Raw genomic sequence first — 23,768 nt, forward strand, 5'->3', positions numbered from 1 at the left:
GCGATCCCTCATAGTCAAGTAAGATTGTCTTCCATAAACATGGTTTTAACACTGAGTCCGTAAGTGACTGTGGAAGCCAATTCTGGATCCGCACGTCCTTCCACAGTGGGGACATTGGTTTCTGGGCGGGAGTTGATCACGGTGTGGATTTGCCAAGCATGCCTTCCTCTTTGCCTGTTTCTCCCTTGCGTCCTGAGTTCAAGTGTCTTCAAAGCCCATGACACCTTTGGTCAAGGCTGTTCTCCAACTGGAGCGCTTGCAGGCCAGTGTTTCCCAATTGTTGGTGTTTATACTACATTTTTTTAGATTAGCCTTGAGAGAGTCTTTAAACCTCTCTTGTTAACCGCCAGCATTATGCTTTCCATTTTTAAGTTCAGAACAGAGTACAGTGGTACCTCAGGTTAAGAACTTAATTCGTTCTGGAGGTCTGTTCTTAACCTGAAGCACCACTTTAGCTAATGGGGCCTCCTGCGCCGCTGCTGCACGATTTCTGTTCTCATCCTGAAGCAAAGTTCTTAACCTGAGGTACTATTTCTGGGTTAGCGGAGTCTGTAACCTGAAGCGTATGTAACCCGAGGTACCACTGTAGTTGCTTCGGAAGACAAGCAACTTTTAGGGCCCTCTTGACCCCAAATGGTAACTAGATATTTGGACGACCATAATGAGCCATTTGGCGCCTGGCTTGTATATCCAAGTTTCTCATAGTGCTTCCTTTTGCTCTCACTAGGGGGTTTTCCTGGAGTAAAAAGCTCCTACCACCCTGTTCTGGTGTGACTAAGGGAGGGGTGGGAAGGCAGGTCAGGTGAGCAACTTGCCCCAAGAAAGGCGCCTCTTCAGCCTCTTCCTGCCATCTGCCTCTCCTCAGTGAGGACGGCAGTCTTAGGGGGCCATCCCCCTGGTACGTGGACAGGTGCTTCTGCACCCTCGGGTCTCCTGCCCGCTGCTCTCTCTGCCTGCCTGGAGAAGTGAGGTAGACTGAGAGGCACTTGGCTCCTTGGGCCCAGGGAAGGCTGGGCGGATCCTGGTGCCGTGGCATTTGGGGCAGAGTGTTCTGCCCACCAGCATCAGATTTATTGTCCCCCGGGTCACAAGCATCAGGCTCCAGAGTTCAGTAGCCAAAAGGGTACCAAAGAGGTTGATTCTGCCGCCCCTGACTGTGCCTTGATCACGGCTGGGTGCTACAGTCAGGATAGGTACCAAGATTACGTCATTCTATGACGCTGTGGCATTCTGTGTGGCATCCAGAGCCTTATCCCTCCCTTCTTGCAAAGGAACATGAGGCAGCAAACGACTGTAATTTAAAAACACAATTAAAAGCTCCAAGGGCGATGGAATCCCTTGAACTTGGCCCAGTAGCCATTGCAAATCCTGGAGCACGTAGGAAAAGGTAAAAGGTAAAGGACTCCTGGATGGTTAAGCCCAGTCAAAGGCGACTGTGGGGTTGATGCTCATCTCACTTTAAGGTCGAGGGAGCCGGCGTTTGTCCGCAGACAGTTTTCTGGGTTATGTGGCCAGCAGGACTAAACTTCTGGCACAACGGGACACCTTGACGGAAACCAGAGCGCACGGAAACGCCATTTACCTTCCCGCTGCAGCAGTACCTATTTATCTACTTGCACTGGTGTGCTTTCGAACTGCTAGGTTGGCAGGAGCTGGGACAGAGCAACGGGAGCTCACTCCATTGCACAGATTCGAACCATCCACCTTCTGATCAAGCCCAAGAGGCTCCGTGGTTTAGACCCCAGCGCCACCCGCGTATGTAATATGTTGACAGACTCCCACTTCTGTTGGTCCTCCTGCTGCATTAGCTGCCTTTTGTTTCCTCGGTGCAAGGGATGCCGCTCATGCAATGCCTTGAAGTAATCCAGTCTTGGAAGTTCCCAGTGCCTGAAGCACCGTGGACCAGCTGTCCCAGTCCAGGATTGCTTGCAACAGTCTTAGCAGCCTGTGATGGGCGATCCTTGTCCCCTGGGCCTCCAGTGTCCATGCTGAACATTACTGCTAATAAAGCACTTTCAGTCTTTGCTCCAGCAGAATTGGTCTCCCATCGTCCTTGACCGTTGGCCACACTGGCAGAGGCTGAGGGAATAATAATAATAATTTATTATTTATACCCCGCCCTTCTGGCTGAGTTTCCCCAGCCACTCTGGGCGCCTTCCAATCAAGTGTTAAAAACAATACAGCATTAAATACTAAAAACTTCCCTAAACAGGGCTGCCTTCAAATGTCTTTTAAAGAGAAGATAGCTGCTTATTTCCTTGACATCTGATGGGAGGGCGTTCCACAGGGCGGGCGCCACTACCAAGAAGGCCCTCTGTCTGGTTCCCTGTAACCTCACTTCTCGCAATGAGGGAACCGCCAGAGGGAAGCTGTCGTCAAAATCTGAAGGACACAAGGTTGGGAAAGGCTGAGCCAGGATCTTACCGATGCCAACCCAAGCCTTGCGCACATCTTTCTCTAATGATTTCCATGCTCAGATGCGCACATTAGGCAGGAATGTGTGCCAGTGAGATAGTGTATTTTGTTGTTGTTTAGTCATGTCCGACACTTCGAGACCCCATGGACCAGAGCACGCCAGGCACTCCTGTCTTCCACTGCCTCCCGCAGTTTGGTCAAACTCATGCTGGCACCTTCGAGAACACTGTCCAGCCATCTCCCCCACTGTCGTCCCCTTCTCCTTGTGCCCTCCATCTTTCCCAACATCAGGGACTTTTCCAGGGAGTCTTCTCTTCTCATGAGGTGGCCAAAGTCTTGGAGTCTCAGCTTCAGGATCTGTCCTTCCAGTGAGCACTCAGGGCTGATTTCGTTAAGAATGGAGAGGTTTGATCTTCTTGCAGTCCATGGACTCTCAAGAGTCTCCTCCAGCACCATAATTCAAAAGCATCAATTCTTCGGCGATCAGCCTTCTTTATGGTCCAGCTCTCACTTCCATACATCACTACTGAGAAAACCATAGCTTTAACTATACGGACCTTTGTTGGCAAGGTGATGTCTCTGCTTTTTAAGATGCTGTCTACGCAAGAACAAAATGTGCACAGGTCAAATTGGCATATTTCTCTATAAAAAAAGAGGATGCATAGGAATTAAGTATTACATTTGCAAATATTCATTTCCAGCAGAAATGGGGGTGGCGTGAAGATGAGGCGCATAACCCAAAATAAGCTCTAACAGAACATAATCTAACAACTTCCCGTTGGCTTCCACGCCAGCTTCACAGAAACTTTGCTATGGCTGTGCAGCTGTTTTATTTGGTTATTTCCTTAAAATTTCATACATGTGGTTCCTTGGCAGTCACCCATTCCGGCCCCGATCCAGCCCAGACCTGCTTGGCTTCTGCAAGGTGGGAGCCTCTTCGGCCTTCAAGAGCGCACACCCCTTTCTCGTGCAGGGTCTCCACAGGGCACACACAAAGCGTTAAGATTCTTTCGAAGGCTACTATGAAATACTGTTTGAAAACTCTGCTTTGGTAAGTCACAGGGGAGGATTTGCATCGACGCCTCGTCGTTGCGAAGCGGCACGTAAAACAACACTTGAAACCAAGCAACTTGGCCTTGACGATAAGGGAGATAAGCAAAGACTGTTGGGAGATTTGCTTGATGTTTCCGTTCTTGAGAAAGACACAGGGCTGCACTTGGATCAGATGAACAATCCTTTTTAAAAAATAATACGTAAACACATTAGCCTTCCTACCACCCACGCAGATGCTCTTCAAACTGATGCAAATCCATTTGCTTCTACTAAAATGTGACAAGCAGCTGGAACAGAGGTCTCTGTGTCATGAACTGTGTTGCACCAATGTATGGCACCGCAGCTATTTATATATGTGCGTGTGGTTTAATTGAAATCTGCTTGAATGCTAAACCTCCTGTTTGTCTCTCCTTTCTTCCCTTTTTATTATTACCCTTCATTAAATTTATATTCCGCCCTTCCTCAAAAGAACCCAGCGCAGTTCGCAGAACAAAAGACAAGATAATACACAAGTTTCTTTAAGGTAATGTGAGAGGTGAAAAGTGAAAGGAAAGAGACTTCTAATGACTGGCCTCCTAAAATGGAAATCACTTCTGGGAATTGTGAACTGATGATCCTCTTGCCATCTCCACCTGGCCACCATTCATGGTTTCTGGCCCACCGAAAGCCTTAGCATTTTCTCTCTTTTACTTTTGCAGCCACAGTTCCTGGATGCGTGTTTCCTGCTATGGGATAATCCCAAGTCCTGCATTGCCAAGGATGATAGAGATGGCACTTAGCTCCCTCCCCAGTCTTGGTTTCTGATTTTGAAGCGCATCCTCCTTGCCCTGGAACATGCCCTACATGCTCCTTCTCAGAGGGAAATAGGAAATCTCCATTTTGTCTGTCGTTCTGGCTGGCTTTGCTTTTCCCTGCGTTCTATATTGAATTCCAATAAACCAATTCCCTATCCTCTTACTGTCTGGTCAACCCAAAATGTCATTCCCGCAACATGTAAAAAATAATAATAATAATAATAATAATAATAATAATTAATAATAATAATAATTTATTATTTGTACGCCTCCTATCTGACTGAGTTGCCCCAACCAGTCTGGGTGGCTTCCCACAAATATCATTAAGCACAGTAAAACATCAGTTACAGATAGGTAGCCGTGTTGGTCTGCCATAGTCAAAATAAAAAAAAATTCCTTCCAGTAGCACCTTAAAGACCAACTAAGTCAGTTCTTGGTATGAGCTTTCGTGTGCATGCACACTTCTTCAGATACACTGAAACAGAAGTTTCCAGACCCTTCTATATAGTGAGACGGTGGGGAGGGGTATTACTCAGAAGGGTGGTGGGAATGGGTGGTGGCAGATAGCTGTGATGAGCCTGTTGACGACTCTTAACGACTGCAATAGGTCTTACAGGGAGAAGCAAGGGGTGAAAAGGTGAAAAATGGCTTTGTCATGTATAATGAGATAAGAATCCAAGGTCTTTGTTCAGGCCAGGTTTCTCCATGGTTTTAAGTTTGGTGATAAGTTGTAATTCAGCAGTTTCTCTTTCCAGTCTATTTCTGAAATTCCTTTGTAGTAAAACAGCTACTTTGAGATCTTGTATAGAATGTCCTGGGAGATTGAAGTGTTCTCCTACTGGTTTCTCTGTCTTGTGATTCCTGATGTCCGATTTATGTCCGTTTATTCTTTGGCGTAAGGTCTGGCCTGTTTGTTCAATATAGAGAGCTGAAGGACACTGTTGGCATTTGATGGCATACACAATGTTAGACGATGAGCAATTAAATAGTCCCGAGATGGTATGTGTGATGTTGTTGGGGCCAGTAATGGTGTTGTCCGGGTGTATGGGGCAGCAAAGTTGGCATCTGGGTTTATTGCAGGCTCTGGTGCCAGTGTCCGTGTTAGGTCTGGTTGTAGTATTATTGTGGGTTAGGATAATACAAAAAAATATCATCTACAATACTGTGTTACTTATTTTATAGTGCAGTACATTGTTTATTGCTTTCATTTTATGGATCAATGGTCTTGTTAGATAGTAGAATTCATGTAAAACTGCTGTTTAAGGGGTTGTTTTTGAAAGTCTGGAACTGATTAATCCGTTTTGCATTCCTTTCTATGGGAAAGTGCACCTTGGTTTTGGAACGCTTTGGTTTTGGAACGGACTTCCCGAACGGATTAAGTTTGAGAACCAAGGTACCCAATACTAACCTGTTCCTAACTTCACCCTAAGCCATGGAAGCGCAAGGGAGTTTCCTGTGACCTTCCAATATTGTGCAGCAAAGATCCGCACAAAGAAAACAGAAAAGGCCACTGCAAACCAGCTCCTTGCTCACTTAATCAGCATTGCAATGCACCAGTGGCGTCTGAGAGATGGCTGATAAGCCTTCTATTAAAGAGAATCGACTAACTTTCCTTGACAGCTTTTGTCATCATCTTTCCATTAGGTGGAGTCAGAACCCTTTCTGGTCTCTCCTGTGTTAGGATCCTGGGAGTTGCTACTTGAAAAAGATCTGTTTCCTTCCCTTTAGCTTGCAGTCATATGCACACAAACCTGGACTTCATTCAATAAAACGAGACCCACTTTGTGCATAGGCTGGCGCTGTTAAACAATTTCCTTCCTTTTCTCTCTGTTCAGTATTATTTTTTTTTATCTTTTTCATCATCTGAATGAATGAGCCAAGTTACAATTCTTATGGCCGTAAAGATAGAAAATAATCTCAAACACAGAATCTGGGATGGGAGAGAATGAGCTTTTTCACTGGTCAATAGAAAACAAAGCGCAGAGTGTCGCACTCCTCCCAATTATTCACAGACTCCAATTACATTATAAACATAAGAAATGTGTGCAAACTGGCTTAATTTTCATAACCTAAACAGAGTGCAAAATCCCGCTTTCCCTGCTGCAGAACTTTGTGCAGGCGTTTGAAATCTTCATTTAAAAAACGAAAAGTGCCAAGTGTGTACAATGTGGACCACCCCCTGCAGGCTTCAGGCGTGCATTTCACAGTCGGTCTTATTAGTCATTCTGTCCTGATAGCACACCGTACACAATCTGGCGCCATTAAAATCCGTGGGAGCCATCGCATGGCTGGGAGGTATCCGACAAAAGTACTTTGGGCTGCATAATGGAATCCCCCCCCTACCTTCTCCCTGGGCTCCCCACCTCCTCACCCCACCTGCTCCAGAGAGTTGTGGGATCCCCCAGAACAAATGGAGAGCCTGTGAGGGGAGAGGAGAGGGAGATGGTCCGTTGCTCAGCCAGAAGTCCTTACACGGATAGAGGAATTTCATTCTATATCTCCCTATGCCAGGGGTCAGCAAACTTTTTCAGCATGGGGCCGGTCCACTGTCCCTCAAATCCTGTGGGGGGCTGGACTATATTGGGTGGGATGAATGAATTCCTATGCCCCACAAATAACCCAGAGATTCATTTTAAATAAAAGGACACATTCTACACATGTAAAAACACCAGGCAGGCCCCACAAATAACCCAGAGACGCATTTTAAATAAAAGGAAACATTCTACTGATGTAAAAACACGCTGATTCCCGGACCGTCCGCAGGCCGGATTGAGAAGGCGATTGGGCCACATCCAGCCCCTAGGCCTTAGTTTGCCTACCCATGCCCTATGCCAGCGGTTCTCAACCTGTGGGTCCCCAGGTGTTGTTGGACTACAACTCCCATCATCCCCAAGCTCTGGCCTTGCTAGCTAGGGGTGATGGGAGTTGTAGTCCAACAACATCTGGGGACCCACAGGTTGAGAACCGCTGCCCTATGCCTTTCCCTCGATGCTGTGAAGCGGGGTCACCACCATGTTGGAAGACAGGCGAACCAATGCCAGTGTACTGGAAGAAGCAAAGATCACCAGTGTTGAAGCAATGATTATTCAATATCAACTTCACTGGACTGGTCATGTTGTGCAGATGCCTGATTATCGTCTTCCAAAGCAACTACTCTATTCCAAACTTTAAAAAGGACAGCGTAATGCTGGTGCTCCACAAAAGAGGTTTAAAGACTGTCTTAAGGCATATTTTTAAAAACGTAGTATAAACACCAAAAATTAGGAAACACTGGCCTGCGAGCGCTCCAGTTGGAGTACAGCCTTTACCAAAGGTGTCATGGGCTTTGAAGACACTCAAACTCAGGACGCAAGGGAGAAACGTGCTAAGAGGAAGGCACGCTTGGCAAATCCACACCGTGATCAACTCCCACCCGGAAACCAATGTCCCCATTGTGGAAGGACGTGTGGATCCGGAATTGGCCTCCACAGTCAAGTACGGACTCATTGTTAAAACCGTGTTTATGGAAGACAATCTTACTGGGCTATGAGTAATCACCAAAGAAGAAGGGACCACCATGCAAGGGCAGGGATGGCTTAACTCTCCGCCTCCCCCTGCCACAATCCTGACACATGGTCATGAGATATGGGTGGAAAGCTCTCTTTGTCACCATGTCAGATCTGGCTGAACGTGGTCTCCATAATGTTACAGATCTGGGATAACAGAGTTTGGGGGTGTGAGGGCACCCAGAACTGCTAGAGTCAGTGAAGGTTAGAAATTAATAAATGGTCAGATTTAAGTGATATTTTGAAGGGAATACGCCAGACCAGTGAAAAGTACAGTTGAAGCTTCTTTTCCAGGTGGGGATAGAAATGGTTAAGAATGAAGGTGCTGGAAGCAAGTCCTAAACCCATCAGTGGGAGCCATTTGACACCCCCCCCCCAAGTATAGGACGGTATATAAATTCAATAAGTAATAATAATAATAACCAGGCAGGTTGCCAAGGTAACAGCGGGGGCATGATGTCACACAGGAAAAATGTGTCCTTTTGAAATTTGGAGGTTGGAGAGGAAGGGGGGGGGATGGATGAGATGCTGCGAAGGCCAGAACTATTTTGTCAAGGGCATAGCTGTCAACCGTCCCTTATTTGGAGGGACAGTCCCTTATCCCAGCGCCATGTCCCGCTGCTGTCCCTTATTGATGATGTCCCTTAAAATCCCGGGTTTCGAAGGAAGCAGCTCCTCTCCCTCCCTCCCTGCCGGCCAGGGAGGAGGGAGGCTCCAACTGTGTTGCTTGGCTGCCCGGCCCGGCCCCCTCCGGCCTCTTCTCACCAGCCTTGGCCTCCAGGAACCCCTCCCCGCTGGGACTTGTGGGAGCCTCGGGCCCTTCCGCCACCATCCTCCTCGCGGCCGCCAAACTGAGTATCTCTGCCTGGGGCCTCCCCTCTGCCCGTCACTGCCGCTCCCGCTAGGCCGTACTGTGGCTGTGCTGCCGGAGGACCCTAATGAGATGGGCAGCCATTGCTGAGGAGCCTTGAGAGGAGAGCGAGGGCAACCATAGAGAAAGCAGTTCAGAGAGAGGAGGAAGAGGAGGAGGCGGAGGCAGGTGTTCCAAGGGCTACAACGGAAGGACCGCAAGCGCTTCTCCATGGATTTGTAGTGGTAGACTAGCATAGATGGTCTGATCTGCGGGTTTACTTCGGGCGCTATTCCCCCCCCCCTTCCTCCCACCATGCCTGATGGAACTGAGAGCTGCAGATGGAGCACGAGAGAAAAGATACAGAACTACAGCAGCATCTTCCTGGCTTGGACTTCGTTTTTCGCGAAAAGTGGTTGCTGCTTGTAGTTATTTAATTGCAGTGTTTCATTGGCTGGTGTCTTGAGCAGCAACCTCTGGAAACGAAGGACAAAAAACCGGCGCTGCTCTCCAAAATTATCTAGTCCCTTTTAACTGGTTGACTAAAATCCCTTATTTTGGCTGCTGGTCCCTTATTTTCAAGGCTGCTGGCCCCTTATTTTCAAATCTGTAAGTTGACAGCTATGGTCAAGGAAGGGGGGAGGAGGCACAGAGATGGCCAGGAACCTGGGGGGGGGGGCTCCTCCTGAGATGCAGGTGCTGTGAAATCTCTCTCCACTGAAGACTTCTGGTGTAAAGATGTGTAAATGAACCCCATTTGAAAGACTGCCAAAGGAAAACAGACCCTGGTTGCGTGTCAAGACCCCTTGGGGGTCTCCTGCCCCCCTTGGCAGAGATTGGAGTGGGTGGCTATAGGAACACAGATCTGGAGAAGAAGGAGGTTTTGTTAAACTGGAAATCAGCAGGCCGTGAATGAACAGACACGAAATAATTGAAGAGAAAAAAGAAGTTAGAATAGCAATCTGTTTTCATGATGGATAATTCCTCTTAGGAATCTTTGTTGACGTATTTCTCAATATCCCATAGGGGTGTAGCTTTATTTCAAAGAGATAAAGGGTTCAGGAGTTCTCTCTTGATAATTCTGTTTGGGTCCCTAATTCTATTTTATTTATTTCACAATGTTCATATACCATTTGATGGTAATAAAACCACAAAGCGATCTCAATAAAACCTGACTAAATGACATCTTTCGCTGCAATCCCTGACAGCTTCTCTCTCTCAAGTAAGGTATATTATCGCAGCAGAATAAAAGAAAGAAAAATCTGTTTCCCAGGGGGGGATGTGACGCAGTGTACAATATATTTGCAGCCCAGGGAATTCTGATACATAAAATATACGCAGGCGTCAAATGCTTCCCTCAGTTGGTGCTGGGTTTAATTGAGAAGCCCATTTCTGTTTTTATGTACGATATCAATTTTCATTTATTCAAAATTTCTACAGGCTAAAGCACCTGTTCTAATTTCATTCAGTGCCATTCCTATGCAAGCTTTGTCCCTTGGCCATAGCAGGACACCAGCTCTTGTAAGCAGTGTGGTGTAGTGGTTAAGAGCGGTAGTCTCGTAATCTGGGGAACCGGGTTCGTGTCTCCGCTCCTCCACATGCAGCTGCTGGGTGACCTTAGGCCAGTCACACTTTGATGTCTCTCAGCCCCACTCACCTCACAGAGTGTTTGCTGTGGGGGAGGAAGGGAAAGGAGAATGTTAGCCGCTTTGAGACTCCTTAAAGGGAGTGAAAGGCGGGATATCAAATCTTCTTCTTCTTCAGGTTTAGGATTGCAACTTTTCTTATTAATAACTCCTGTTGACATTCATTGATGATCACATCCTAAAGGCCGAAACAGAAAAGATGTCGGAGATCCACGACACAGGAACCAGTATGTTTTCTTCTGTGGAGCTAGTAACAGCTTTCGATTGGGGAAACAGTTAACGTCCCCTCTCAGTATCACCTCATTGATCTAGCCTGGAAGGAGGACTGCAGCTATTTTGAACCTAAAATACTATTTCCAACCACCTCAAACTCTGCCAAGTGGTGCATGAGATTCCTGGGGTTTTGCTTTGTGTTTTCTTTGGAAAATTCAGGCACGGTGGTTTATTTACCTTGGTTTACGAACTTAATCCGTTCCAGAAGTCTGTTCTTAAACCAAAGCATTCTTAAACCAAGGCATGCTTTCCCGTAGCAGTGGGGGACTCCATTTACAAATGGAACACACTCAACAGAAGTGGAACATGTTCTGCTTCCAAGGCAAATTTCACAAACCGAAACACCTACTTCGGGGTTTGCAGTGTTCTTAATAAGGCAAAGTTCACAAACCGAAACACCTACTTCGGGGTTTGCAGTGTTCTTAATCCAAGTTGTTCATAAACTAAACTGTTCTTAAACCAAGGTACCACTGTATTTACAGCCTGACACTGAAAGTGGAGGGCATGAAGAACATTACACCTCAAAAGCATCTCTTGTTGCTTCTCCCATAACTTATTCGGTCCAGAGCAGAAGCCAGCCTTGCTTCCTGGTCTCTCAGTGCAGCCGATCCCAGCCAGGGGGCATGGTTGCTTCCCACTTCATCTGTGGGAAGAGCCTGAGATTCTGACTCTCTGAGTTGTGAGTTCAAGCCCCACATTGGGCAAAAGATTCCTGCATTGCAGGGAGTTCGACTAAATGACCCTCAAGTTTCCTTCCAATTCTACAATTCTTTGATTCTGTGACCCCTTGCCAAACGCAACCCAAGCCTCATGCGAAAAAGACACCCCCCATCGAGACATTAACCCCTGTGACCCTCCCCCTTTCAACTCTGATATTGTCCTCTGCTCACTAACCCATAGCTGGGGAGGGGGGGGCTCCATCCCCTTCTGGACTGAGACTGAATTTTTTTTGTTCTCTGATGGCACCTCTCTCAACTCCTGAGGAAGCTGGCTGGACTTATTTTTCAGGCCTTGTAAATCCATCGGTCAAACCTCACACTTTCAGAAATTATGGGGAGAACATGGCGCCCAAGAATTTTGAGGCCTCCTTGTCCCTTGCGAACCGACAGCAACACCAGTGCTAGGAGAGGTGCAGTATAATTTGACGCCTACGCAAAACTCAATGCGATGGGACTTACCGCCAGGTAAGAAGTACAGATAAAATTGCAGCTCTGAATCTGTCCATCTCTCATCTTAATCTGGGATTGTGAACCACCTGGACCTCCTTTACTTCCCCCTCACCCCTGCAGCATCCTCCTGCTAGCCCACATTTTCTCCTCCCTAGGCCAGTGGTTCTCAACCTGTGGGTCCCCAGATGTTGTGGGACTACAACTCCCATCATCCCTGAGCTCTGGCCTTGCTAGCTAGGGGTGATGGGAGTTGTAGTTCAACAACATCTGGGGACCCACAGGTTGAGAAAGGCTGCCCTAGGCTCTCAAAATCCCAATCGGAGAGCTCCATTGACTGCATAGGGAATCTCTGGCTGTATGGAGGGCCCCTTGCAAGGCTTGTCTGCTCGGCATCAATGCCGTCTTACCCATAGGCGCTAGGGGTGCGGGGCACCTGGGTTCCAGGCCGAGAGTCAAGGGCCTGAGAGTTGAGTCCGGGGAAGAGCCCACCCATCTGTCAGAGCGCCGTGGTGTGCTCTTCTGCTGCAAGGAGCTCTACGCCATGAGTTTGGGGGCGACCGAGCCAGCGAGACGCTGAGGTGGCTAGCCAGCTAGACCCTCCTGCGCACCTGGGATCGGGCAACCTGGGGGGGGGCTCCAGACAGATCTTTGCACCCTGGCGCCACATTTGCTTAAGACAGCCCTGCTTGGCATATTAGTGACCACACACAGTGCGGTCAGGATGCCTTGGCTATTAAGCATGCCGGTCTCCCCCCTATCTTTAATTTTGTCCCAAATGTTTTCTGCACTCTTGCAAGGCTCTAATATGGATGGTAAAAAGGGATGTGGGTGGCACTGTGGGTTAAAGCACAGTGAGCTCCCGTTGCTCTGTCCCTGCTCCTGCCAACCTAGCAGTTCAAAAGCACATCAAAGTGCAAGTAGATAAATAGGTACCGCTCTGGTGGGAAGGTAAACAGAGTAAACAGAGGTAAACAGAGTTTCCATGCGCTGCTCTGGTTCACCAGAAGCGGCTTAGTCATGCTGGCCACATGACCCAGAAGCTGTACACCGGCTCCCTTGGCCAATAAAGCGAGATGAGCACCGCAACCCCAGAGTCGTCAGTGACTGGACCTAATGCTCAGGGGTCCCTTTACCTTTTAATATGGATAGTAGAGTTTTGGCTACACATGGGTCCACCATCTGATAGCGTGACTGGTATATCGGATGCAGTGCAATCATTCTGTTCCATTCTGACCCTTTGCCCTTCTCTTGGTTCCCTTCTCATGTCTGTTCCTTCTTGATGTTTCGGCTAATTTCCCAGCCTCCCCTCCCCTCCTTAGGCAACGCGGTCCTTTTCTCTGTCCTCCTGACTCAACACAAAATGTTCGTGGGCAACAAGGCCGCAGTTCAAGAGGGCAGGTGAGCCCACAGACTTCGGGAAATCCTTTGCCGCTCTGGAGCTCAGCTGAGCCTGACCCCAAGGTCAACAGCAGATCTACAAGAAATGAAATGAAGAGACCAATAATGAAATGAAACAAAAATCTGGAGGCTATGGAAAATGAGAGGGGCGGGCAGGCAAGGAGGGAGGTTGGAGAGCAGGACCACATCAGAAGGGCTAGGAGCTAAAAGGGAGAGCAGCAAAATAACCCCTTCACAAGTGCTTTTGGGAAGGATTATTATTACAGTGGTGCCTCGCAAGACGAAAATAATTCGTTCCACGAGTCTCTTTGTCTAGCGGTTTTTTTGTCTTGCGAACCACGGCCATTAGCGGCTTAGAGGCTTAGCTCTATTAGCGGCTTAGCGGCTTCGAAAAGGGGGGGAGGGAAAAAACTCGCAAGAACTTGCAAGACGTTTTCATCTTGCGAAGCAAGCCCATAGGGAAATTCGTCTTGCGAAGCACCTCAAAAACGGAAAACTCTTTCGTCTAGCGAGTTTTTCATCTTGCGAGGCATTCGTCTTGCGGGGCACCACTGTATTATTATTTAAAATGTCCTTGCAATCAGACTCTGCAGACCCTCCAAGTGTCCCTATTTCCCAGGGACAGTCCCATATTTACATAAGCCGTCCTGGTTTATGATTTGATCCTGGAATGTCTCGCTTCTCCTTAGGACGTCCCTATTTTTATCAGAGAAATGTTGGAGGGTATGGCGTTATGTGACCCCCAAGCCAAGGAGATAAGTAACTATACAACCTTCAGAAGACATATTGAAGGCAGCCCTGTACAGAGAAGTTTTTTATTTTTTATTTTTAATGGTTTAATAGGTTTTTATATATGTTGGAAGCCACCCAGAGTACTTGGGCAACCCAATTAGATGGGTAGGATATTATTATTATTATTATTATTATTATTATTATTATTATTATTAACTAGGACACCCTATTTTCCTTGGAGAAATGTTGGAGGGTATGAACTTTGTATTCCCAGCAAGAAATGCATGCTTGTGAGATCTGAGACCTAACCACATATAAAGGGACCCCTGTCCATTAGGTCCAGTCGTGACCGACTCTGGGGTTGAGATGCTCATCTCGCTTTATTAACCAAGGGAGCCAGCGTACAGCTTCCGGGTTATGTGGCCAGCATGACTAAGCCGCTTCTGGCGAGCCAGAGCAGCGCACGGAAACACCATTTACCTTCCCACTGGAGCGGTACCTATTTATCTACTTGCACTTTGACGTGCTTTCGAACTGCTAGGTTGGCAGGAGCTGGGAGTGAGGAACGGGAGCCCACCCCGTCGTGAGGATTCAAACCGCCGACCTTCTGATCAGCAAGCCCTAGGCTCTGTGGTTTAACCCACAGCGCCACCCGCGGCCCTTTAACCACATATACATGCCATTTAATCTCTAGGGGGATTTCTCTCGTGTCTCTTTAGAACAGGGATAAGGAACCTGTTGCTGGGCTGCAGCTTTCATCCACTGACTGGAGCTGATGTGAACTGGAGTCCAGTAACGTTCAGAGAGCCACAGGTTTCCTATCCCTGCTCTCAAATTCAAACCTCTTCCTAAGTCTCTCTTTAAATGCCTAGACTATTTGAGCGCTGGTACTGAAATACCCACCATACCTGCTGGCAGAGAACCAGTGGCGTTTGCAACACACCTTTGAATCTACTTGCATTTTATGTCTCTGTTTATGTCTCTATGGAATGCGTATTTGTGAGAGAGATGCTGCCGAGCTGTTAGCTTAAGCCTGTACCAAAAGAGGCAACTAGAAGGACAGGGACGTTGGCCTCTCGTGCGGGGAGGGAAGCCAGAGACTGCCTTAGGACGGCTTCTTCTATTGCTCAAAGTGAACTGATTGCCCTTTCTTGTTTCCATGAATCAGAACAGGGATTATCACCTTCCAGAAATCGTTTTTAAATAGAACATAGCAAAGCCACTCTCTGAAAACTCTGTGGCTGCAGAGCATTGCTGCTGGCCTGAAAACAAACAGCTTGCTTTCTCCTCCACAGGCAGCATGGGACTGTTATTTTGCAATAACTGCCTATGGTATTAACAGTATCTTCTAATTACATCAATTAACCATCAGAGCAGCACAGTGAAGTGAAACAGCAATTTAGCTTGTTTTGTTTCACAGCAATGAAGTATTGAAATTCAGCTGCTTTTTCCATTTGGAGACTGTAAGACCTTTGCTACTTCGTTTTGTTTTTTAAATACCAGTTTTTACCAGTGACTTTTTAAAGCTTATTAATTGCTTTTTCACTATTAAATGAATAACAAACCTTCTCTGTCCCTGCCAGGGCACTCTCCCATTGCTCTGCCCTGTATTATTCGGATCCCTCTGCTATCCCTCTACTGTGACCTGAAACAGGGCTGTTGAGGTAGTGGCCCCCACATTTCAAAATGGCCTCCCTGGAAGCCTGCCAAGTTTTTCCCCCTACAGTTAAAAACTAGTTCTTCTTCCACAATGAACATATTTATTCCACCAGTTAAAGCAAAGGCTTGTTTTACCATTATTATTTTTTCATGCTTGTTGATTTCTATTTGGCAGCAAGTGATTGGTTTTAATAATTTTAAAGTCAGGGTTAGAGAATAGTTCGACCTGCTGATATTATTATCCTGTTACATGGCATTATGCTATACCTGGCCTGGCAGTAAGATGGGCCACGACTCTGGATTTGAGATCTTGAAGTTAATTATTTTGCTCACTTGGTTTAAAGTACCATAGCAGACGCTGCTGTGATTGAGCTGAAGATGCACACAATGAATGGACAAAGACAATGTTGCAAAGTATGTAGGGAACAATCCATCTCTCAGTTCCACCATATAACTAGTAATGTTTTTGGATTCCTGTAGCTGCTTCTCTGCTTTGTGTTTGCTGCGCGACTTAATTTCCTCCCAAGGGAATCGAAAGCTTTGAGGCTCCTTCGCTGGCTATGCAGTTTGCCACCTTAAAAGGGACAGCAGAGTGCATTATACGCAGACATTTTACGTTGCCGTGAGCACAGTTTTTGTTTCAGCTAATTATTTGTTTGCTATAAGGGGCAATTGTAACAAAAAGGAAATTCTCTGCAGTCCTCTGGACGCTCCTCTGAGAGCTCCTCTTGGTGACTGGTCCTCTGTAGTCTCCAAAGCAGCATGACCATTGTCAGAAGAGAAATTGATGTAATTCTGAACAAAGAATTATAGCAATATATTTGGTCCCTGTCACATGTTATGGATTTCTCTGCCTTGCACCCTTCACCTGTCCCCCAATGGAGGTTTTGCATGCTGCCTCGAGGCATTTGAAAGAAAGGAACGTACTTTCAATGGGCAAGCTTCCTTAATATTTTATCATGTTTGCAAAATAAATGAAGAAGATCTGTTGTATGTGAGGTGGAAAAAGCCCTGGTCCTACCATGAAATATTTGTTTTGCTTGGATTTATGCTACTGGGATTTTATTTATTATTTCTCATTTTGTTTTATTTTGCTTCCCACCCCCACGCCCACCCGCCTCACCCCTTCCACCATTGTAATGTGGCCATCAGAAGGGTTAGCCACAGTTGAAACATGTCCCTTGTCCCAGAGCAATATAATTTGTATAATTTGCATATCATTCTATTGAAAATCCAAGCTACCTTTTAAGCACCATTTTATGTTATTTTGTGTTTACAAATCCTGTCCATGTTTCTATAAATCCCATTGACTTCAGTGGGTTATTTGCTCTCCTTTTCTCTTTCCTCTCTTTCCCGCCTTTTGGATTCTATTTGTTCTAGATACTATTTTATTGTATTGTGAAAACTTTAATAAAAAACTTTGGGAGGGGGAGAAGAAAGTGGAGGAAATATAATATTCACTACAGTAAAGATACCTGAGGTAAAACTGATTTTTTAAAAATGCAATATTAGCACAGCCATATGAAATATTCAAGCACTAATTTTGAAGACATGCATTCTCATTTAATTAGTTCCAAATCCAACTATATCAAGAAGAGTAGAGCTTATCATGACATTTACAAATATTCCCCAGTGTCTGTCCCATATGCCAAGCGTCAGTGCACTATCACCCTGTTTAGGGAAGTTTTTAATGTTTGATGTTTTATCATGTTTTTAATACAGTGGTACCTTGGTTTATGAACTTTATCCGTTCTGGAAGTCCGTTCTTAAACAAAACGTTCTTAAACCAAGGCTCACTTTCCTATAGAAAGTAATGAAAAATGGATTAATCCATTCCAGACTTTTAAAAACAACCCCATAATCAGCAATTTAACATGAATTTTACTATTTAACAAGACCATTGATCCATAAAATGAAATCAATAATCAATGTACTGTACTATAAGATAAAGAAGGCAGTATTGTAGATGATAAAAATAAAACTTCATTTTTTTTTCTTACCTGCACTGATGACAGTCATTGTTTGGATGGGGGGCTTTTATCCATTTCCGCAGTCACACAATCAATCAGTAGCTGAACTGGGTTCCGCACAGTCACAAAAACAAATTAATTGAAAAAGCCTCAAAAACAAAAACGCAAAATAAATAGCAGAAACAAAAGTGCCATACGTAATCCATTCTTAAACAAAGCGTTCTTAAACCAAGGCGCACTTTCCCATAGAAAGTAAGGCAAAACGGATTAATCCGTTCCAGACTTTTAAAAACAACCCCTAAATCAGCAATTTAACATGAATTTTGCTATCTAACAAGACCATTGATCCATAAAACAAAAGCAATAATCAATTTACTGCACTATAAAATAAATAAAAAATAATAAAAAAATTAAAATTGATAAAAATTAAAAATTTTTTAAAAAATCTTACCTGCACTGATGATAGTCATTGTTTGGATGGGGGGCTTTCATCCATTTCCGCAGTCACACAACCAACCAACCAACCAATAGCTGAACTGGGATCCACACAGATCCTGCCCCCCACACTGCTGCGGGAAATGCTCCCTAGAGCGTGAGCCTCCCGCAGTGGCATGGGGGGGGGGAGAGATGACTGGCGGGTGCACAGCTTCCCTCCCTCACAGCTGCGGGAAATGCCGAGACGGCCCCTTCTCTGCTGCCGGAAAACAGAGGTGTGGCACTCAAAACGGAAGTGCACCCCCAAATGGAGTACGTTTGTATACAAAAAACAAAACAAAACCACGCAACCTGGAACACTCATTTCTGGGTTTGAAGTGTTCATAATCCAAAAAGTTAGTTAACTAGGCTGTTTGTAACCTGAGGCACCACTGTATTCTGTTTGGAACTGCCCAGAGTGGTCATAAACTCATATGGCTCCTCGCCATTCTTTCTCACAAAGTGGGCTTCTCTTGGAGGAGCAGGCTGGCGTTTTAGTTCAAACCAAATTGCCCTTTCCCTTCCTTCTTTTTTTCTTTCTTTCGTTTTCTTTCACACGCTGCCTCTGCTCTTTGAGTGCTTAATACGCTCAATTCGCACATGAACTCTCTTGGCCAGAATCTTGCCCTTATACAGTAACTTTCTTGTTCACAATAATTCCCACAGCATGCTGGGTAATGCTGTATACCAGTGTTTCTCAACCTTGGGTCCCCAGATGTTGTTGGACTACAACTCCCATCATCCCTGACCACTGGTCCTGCTAGCTAGGGATCATGGGAGTTGTAGGCCGAAAACATCTGGGGACCCACAGGTTGAGAAAGGCTGCTGTATACCCTTCCCTGCTTGCCATGGTAACATTTGTGGCACATGGTGTTGTTGTTGTTGTTGTTTAGTTGTTTAGTCGTGTCCTACTCTTTGTGACCCCATGGACCAGAGCACGTCAGGCACTCCTGTCTTCCACTGCCTCCCGCAGTTTGGTCAAACCCATGCTGGTAGCTTTGAGAACACTGTCCATCCATCTCATCCTCTGTCGTCCCCTTCTCCTTGTGCCCTCCATCTTTCCCAACATCAAGGTCTTTTCCAGGGAGTCTTCTCTTCTCATGAGGTGGCCAAAGTATTGGAGTCTCAGCTTCAGGATCTGTCCTTCCAGTGAGCACTCAGGGCTGCTTTCCTTCAGAATGGAAAGGTTTGATCTTCTTGCAGTCCATGGGACTCTCAAGAGTCTCTTCCAGCACCAGAATTCAAAAGCATCAATTCTTTGGCGATCAGCCTTCTTTATGGTCCAGCTCTCACTTCCATACATCACTACTAGGAAAACCATAGCTTGAACTATATGGACCTTTGTTGGCAAGGTGATGTCTCTGCGTTTTAAGATGCTGTCTAGGTTTGTCATTGCTTTTCTCCCAAGAAGCAGGCGTCTTTTAATTTCGTGACTGCTGTCACCATCTGCAGTGATCATGGAGCCCAAGAAAGTAAAATCTCTCACTGCCTCCATTTCTTCCCCTTCTATCTGTGGGGCAGGCCTTTCTGAATGGTGCCCATGCCCTTTATGTCAACAATTTCACCCTTCTGATAGATGCACATGTAGGGAGTGAGAGGGACCACACCATGTTTGCAAAAGGGTCTTGAGAATATGTAACATGTACCCCTCCCTTTCCCCTTGGTGTTGGTCAGCTTGATGGTTTACTTACTGTAAGATGGCGTCCAAGGCCGGAGGGGCAGGGAAAGTGAATCATAGCATTGTTGATAATCTAGTTTAAGCCCCTGCAATGCAGGAATAGGCAGCTGTCCCAGACGGGAATTCAAACCTGAAACCTTGGTGTTCATAGCACCCCACTCTCCCCAACTGAGCCACCTGAAGCCCCTCTTTTTGTTCAGCTCCTGGGCACCTGTCTCCTTAGCTGCATGGGACGCTCTTCTTTCCTCCCACCCGAGAGCAACACATGTGGATTAATCTTATTAAATATAGAGCTTGACCCACCCTGAGCTCTCAGGCTGGGCAATAATAGATGCGATTCAAGGTTAGAAATATGACTGTACACAATTTAAAAAGACCGCTTATCTGAAGGAAACAGAACACAAACATGACATTTTAATCCGGTCAAGGCTGTTCCCTTGCTGTCCGTCCCTCACTGTCTGGCCCCCAACAGCCACTTCTAAGGCCAGGGAAAGGTTGCTTCCAGGTGGTAACGGAATCCTAATTAAAATGATAAACAGTCTTTAGCTGAGGAAGAATTCACCTGTGTGAACCGTCTCCCGTCAAAAAGGAAAACCCAAAGAAGCTGAATTTGGGGTCTACTGCTTTGAGAACAAAATGGATGGGAGAAGGATTAGAATAATTATAACATGCAGCAGCAATTGATAACTTGAGGAAAGCACGGGGGGAAGGGAAGTCGACCATCGAGGGATTAGTTTGTGAACTGTTAGATTAATTGTATTGTATTCTTTCTGGGAAATGTATAAATATTTTTTTTGAAGGAATTTGGGGTCTACTGTTCCTCTTCTTCTGTGCCATTGTTATTCAGAAGACAGACCAACACGGGATGCACAGAGGCAGTCTGCTGCAGAGCAGGAAGAAAATGTCTCAGATGTCTAATAGCTAACCCTGAAACCAGAAATTATTTTGCAGGCGCCGGTGCTGTTGCCATGGTTTCCAGGAGGCAGGAACTCCAAGGTCATTCCCTGGAAATCCTTGACGCCTGATGCCAGCCCAGAGATCTCCTCAGCCTTCTCCATGTCCTCTTCCAATCTCCAGCAATGGAGGCTGTCGCACAGCTCAGCTGCTGTTGCTGCCACCTGAGCAAAAGGCCTAGAGAGAAACACCTTGCATTCTTTACACAGTCAAACAAATCACAATATTAGGCAGAAACGGGCTGTCTCTGGAGTTTTTCCCAGCAGCCTGCCATGTCTGGCCACGTCTGCAGATGCTTTGGGAAAGCCAGAATCAAGTCGGGTTTTCCTGGTGCTCCTGTCTGGGTAATTGTTATTAAATATACCAAGAAAAGAGCACACCAAGAACTCTGGCCAATATAAATTTCAGTAGTGGGAGTGGTCCCTACTCGCAAATCAATAGTCAATTGTAACAAAGACAGGGCCCTGTTTCGATGTATTCACCTTCATCAGCTAATTTTTAAGGGGTCGTGTAAGTTTGAAGAATTCGTATAAATATATCTTGTTATTTTCTACGTTTCTCAGAGATAACAACTATGTGTGGGTAGATCGATGTGTATCTGGAGCAGAGAAAAAAACGCACAGAAAAGCTCAAGATACACGTCGATCTACCCAGCAGATCACAATACATAAAATACCACAAATCATCCAAAACCATGTAAAGATCCACTTCATAAGATCCCCTTAATGTCCAAAGTGAGTGGTGATCTTCTTTGTGGTGGCCCCTCAACTTCCATCTTCCCAGGGAGGCTCAACTTAGTGCCAAGCTTGATTTTTCCCCCAGCACTGTGAAGACACTTTTAATGGCCCAGATCTTCCCGTGTGCTTTATCTGTATCTTCTTAGAATCATGGAATTGTAGAGTCAGAAATGTCCCTGAGGATCATCTAGTCCAACCCCCTCCAATGCAGAAATATGAAGCTGTCCCATATGGGAACCGAACCTGCAACCTTGGCATTATCAGCACCACGCTCTAACCAACTGAGCTTTGAGATGAAGAATTTCTTCCATCACTCTGTCTGTTTTTACTACTTTTAATAGATTGATTATCATATAAATGTGCTATGAAAAATGCCCTGGAAGGGCTTGGCTTGAATAGAGCTATAGAAATTATATAAATACATGCATTGGCACACGTAGCCCAGTGAATTCAGGACTCTCTGAAGGGAAACCAACAAGGAATCAACCAACCATTCCATTTATTGATCTAGTCAACAGACCTCACCATAGCACATTCATAACGTTAAAAACTAAGCTGCAAAATTATTGAATATCTCTGCAAAATGGGAAAACATGTTTAGATTCATTAGGTAAGATTTTTACTTGTATCTTCATTGATCTGAGCAAATGTTTAGCTGCACAATTATTCTTTCTTATCTGAAAGGAGACAAAGAGCTTAATGTTCCGGGGACTGTCTTCAAGGATACAAACTGGTTACTGGATCAATCAAATGCTTTCTGGAGATCTCAACAAAAGTTCCAAAATAGTAAAGAAGAGGGGATCTAGTTGAAATGTGCGAAGAGGAAGGGAATGCATTGTGAAACACTTAAGCTCTGCAGGTATTTGTTCTGAGAAGTAAGGGAAATGAGGTGAAAGACGAGAATTACAGTATATTAAGATAAATTATTAGGATAAAAACAAAGCTGGAAAGGATTTGCTGAAACATCTAATTGAACTAGAATACAAAAAAGGGAGGTGTGAGGAGGTCAAGGAAATAAGCAAAGGAAAGAAACCTATGTAAAGGTCTGATCTGGTTTTTTTTATTGTTTGTGTATATTTTTTATGTCTTGGTTATTTTTCTTTTTTATTGTTCTTTTTTGTAATTTTCAAAATCTGAATAAATATTATATATATATAAAAAAAGAGAAGTAAGGGAAATGCTTTGTGTGGCTCTTAAACAGCATCCCCCTGGGATGCTCGCCCTGCCCCCCTGGGACGCTTGCCCTGCCCCTGCAGGCAGCTAGGACAGGGTGCCGGCAGGAACAGGTTACCAGCAATGTTGCTCCCACAACCTGGGACTGGGCTGGCTGGCTTTTATCTCCTCTGAGGCATAGGGCGGCCCCGGTCCACAGGTGCCTCGCCTCTGCTGGCCTGGAGGCGAGCACTCCTCCTGCAAGAACTTAGTTCCCTCCACCTCTCTGCCCTGAGCCTCTGCAGCTCAGGAGAGGCTGGAGGGTTACCGGACCCAGAGGCAACCTCAGCTACCCCTGATGGGGCTGAGAGTGGAGCACCTGCAGGCGATGGGTCCTCAATCACCTCCGGAGCCAGAGCAGATTCAGCTGGTGTCTGCTCCTGAGGATCCAGCACAGGTGAGGGCCCTTCGGGCTCAAACCCCAGCCCCGGCTCAGCCAGTCTTGGAGGCGGGGACTCCTGTGCAGGCTGGGATTCCTCAGGTTCAGCCTCTGAATCTGATTCCCAGGCCATCACACACACCCCTCTGACTGGGGCCACCAAGATTATCCTTAAGAAACTTGATTGAAAGTTTTCAACACTTGAATTGAAACTCAACATCCAAATTTGAACACAATATGAAAGCCAAACAGGTGGCTTAGCAGCAGCTTGCACTCCTGAGAGGAGTGCTGAGTAGCAATTCTGCTATCATGTGAATTTTCAATAACAAAATTCCTAGGAATTTCCCAAGGCAGGAAAATTTCATAGGAACCTGTTAAGCGTTTCTGGGAATTTTGAGGGGTAAACTGCACTGCCCATAATGTTTGAGTGTGTTTGAATGTGTTTGAATGTGCTTTCAAGTGTGCATGCAGTCTCAGATAATAAGTCCCATTAAGTTAAATTATATAGGTGCACAGGATTGCACAATCTTTTGTGCTATTATTTCGTTTATTTGCATTTCTAACATGAGCTATTCATTAGACACTGGGAAAAACCACTGTTTCATAATATGCTAAGAATACAGATCTGGCCATATGGTTCAAATCTACTGCAAACTTGGAAAAGATCACTACTTATTGACTTTTATTTGCAGGAAAATAAACCCACCTTTCGGGAACAGATCAGAAAGAGCAATTCCTTAGTTAAGTCAATAGGTGATTTGTTATGTTGGTGCTCTCCAATGATGTCTGTCTGGGGACTGAGGATGCATGCGGTATATGGTCTACCTAAC

Source organism: Podarcis gaigeae, assembly GCF_964106915.1.
Source record: "Podarcis gaigeae genome assembly, chromosome: 17".
Classification (NCBI taxonomy): domain Eukaryota; kingdom Metazoa; phylum Chordata; class Lepidosauria; order Squamata; family Lacertidae; genus Podarcis; species Podarcis gaigeae.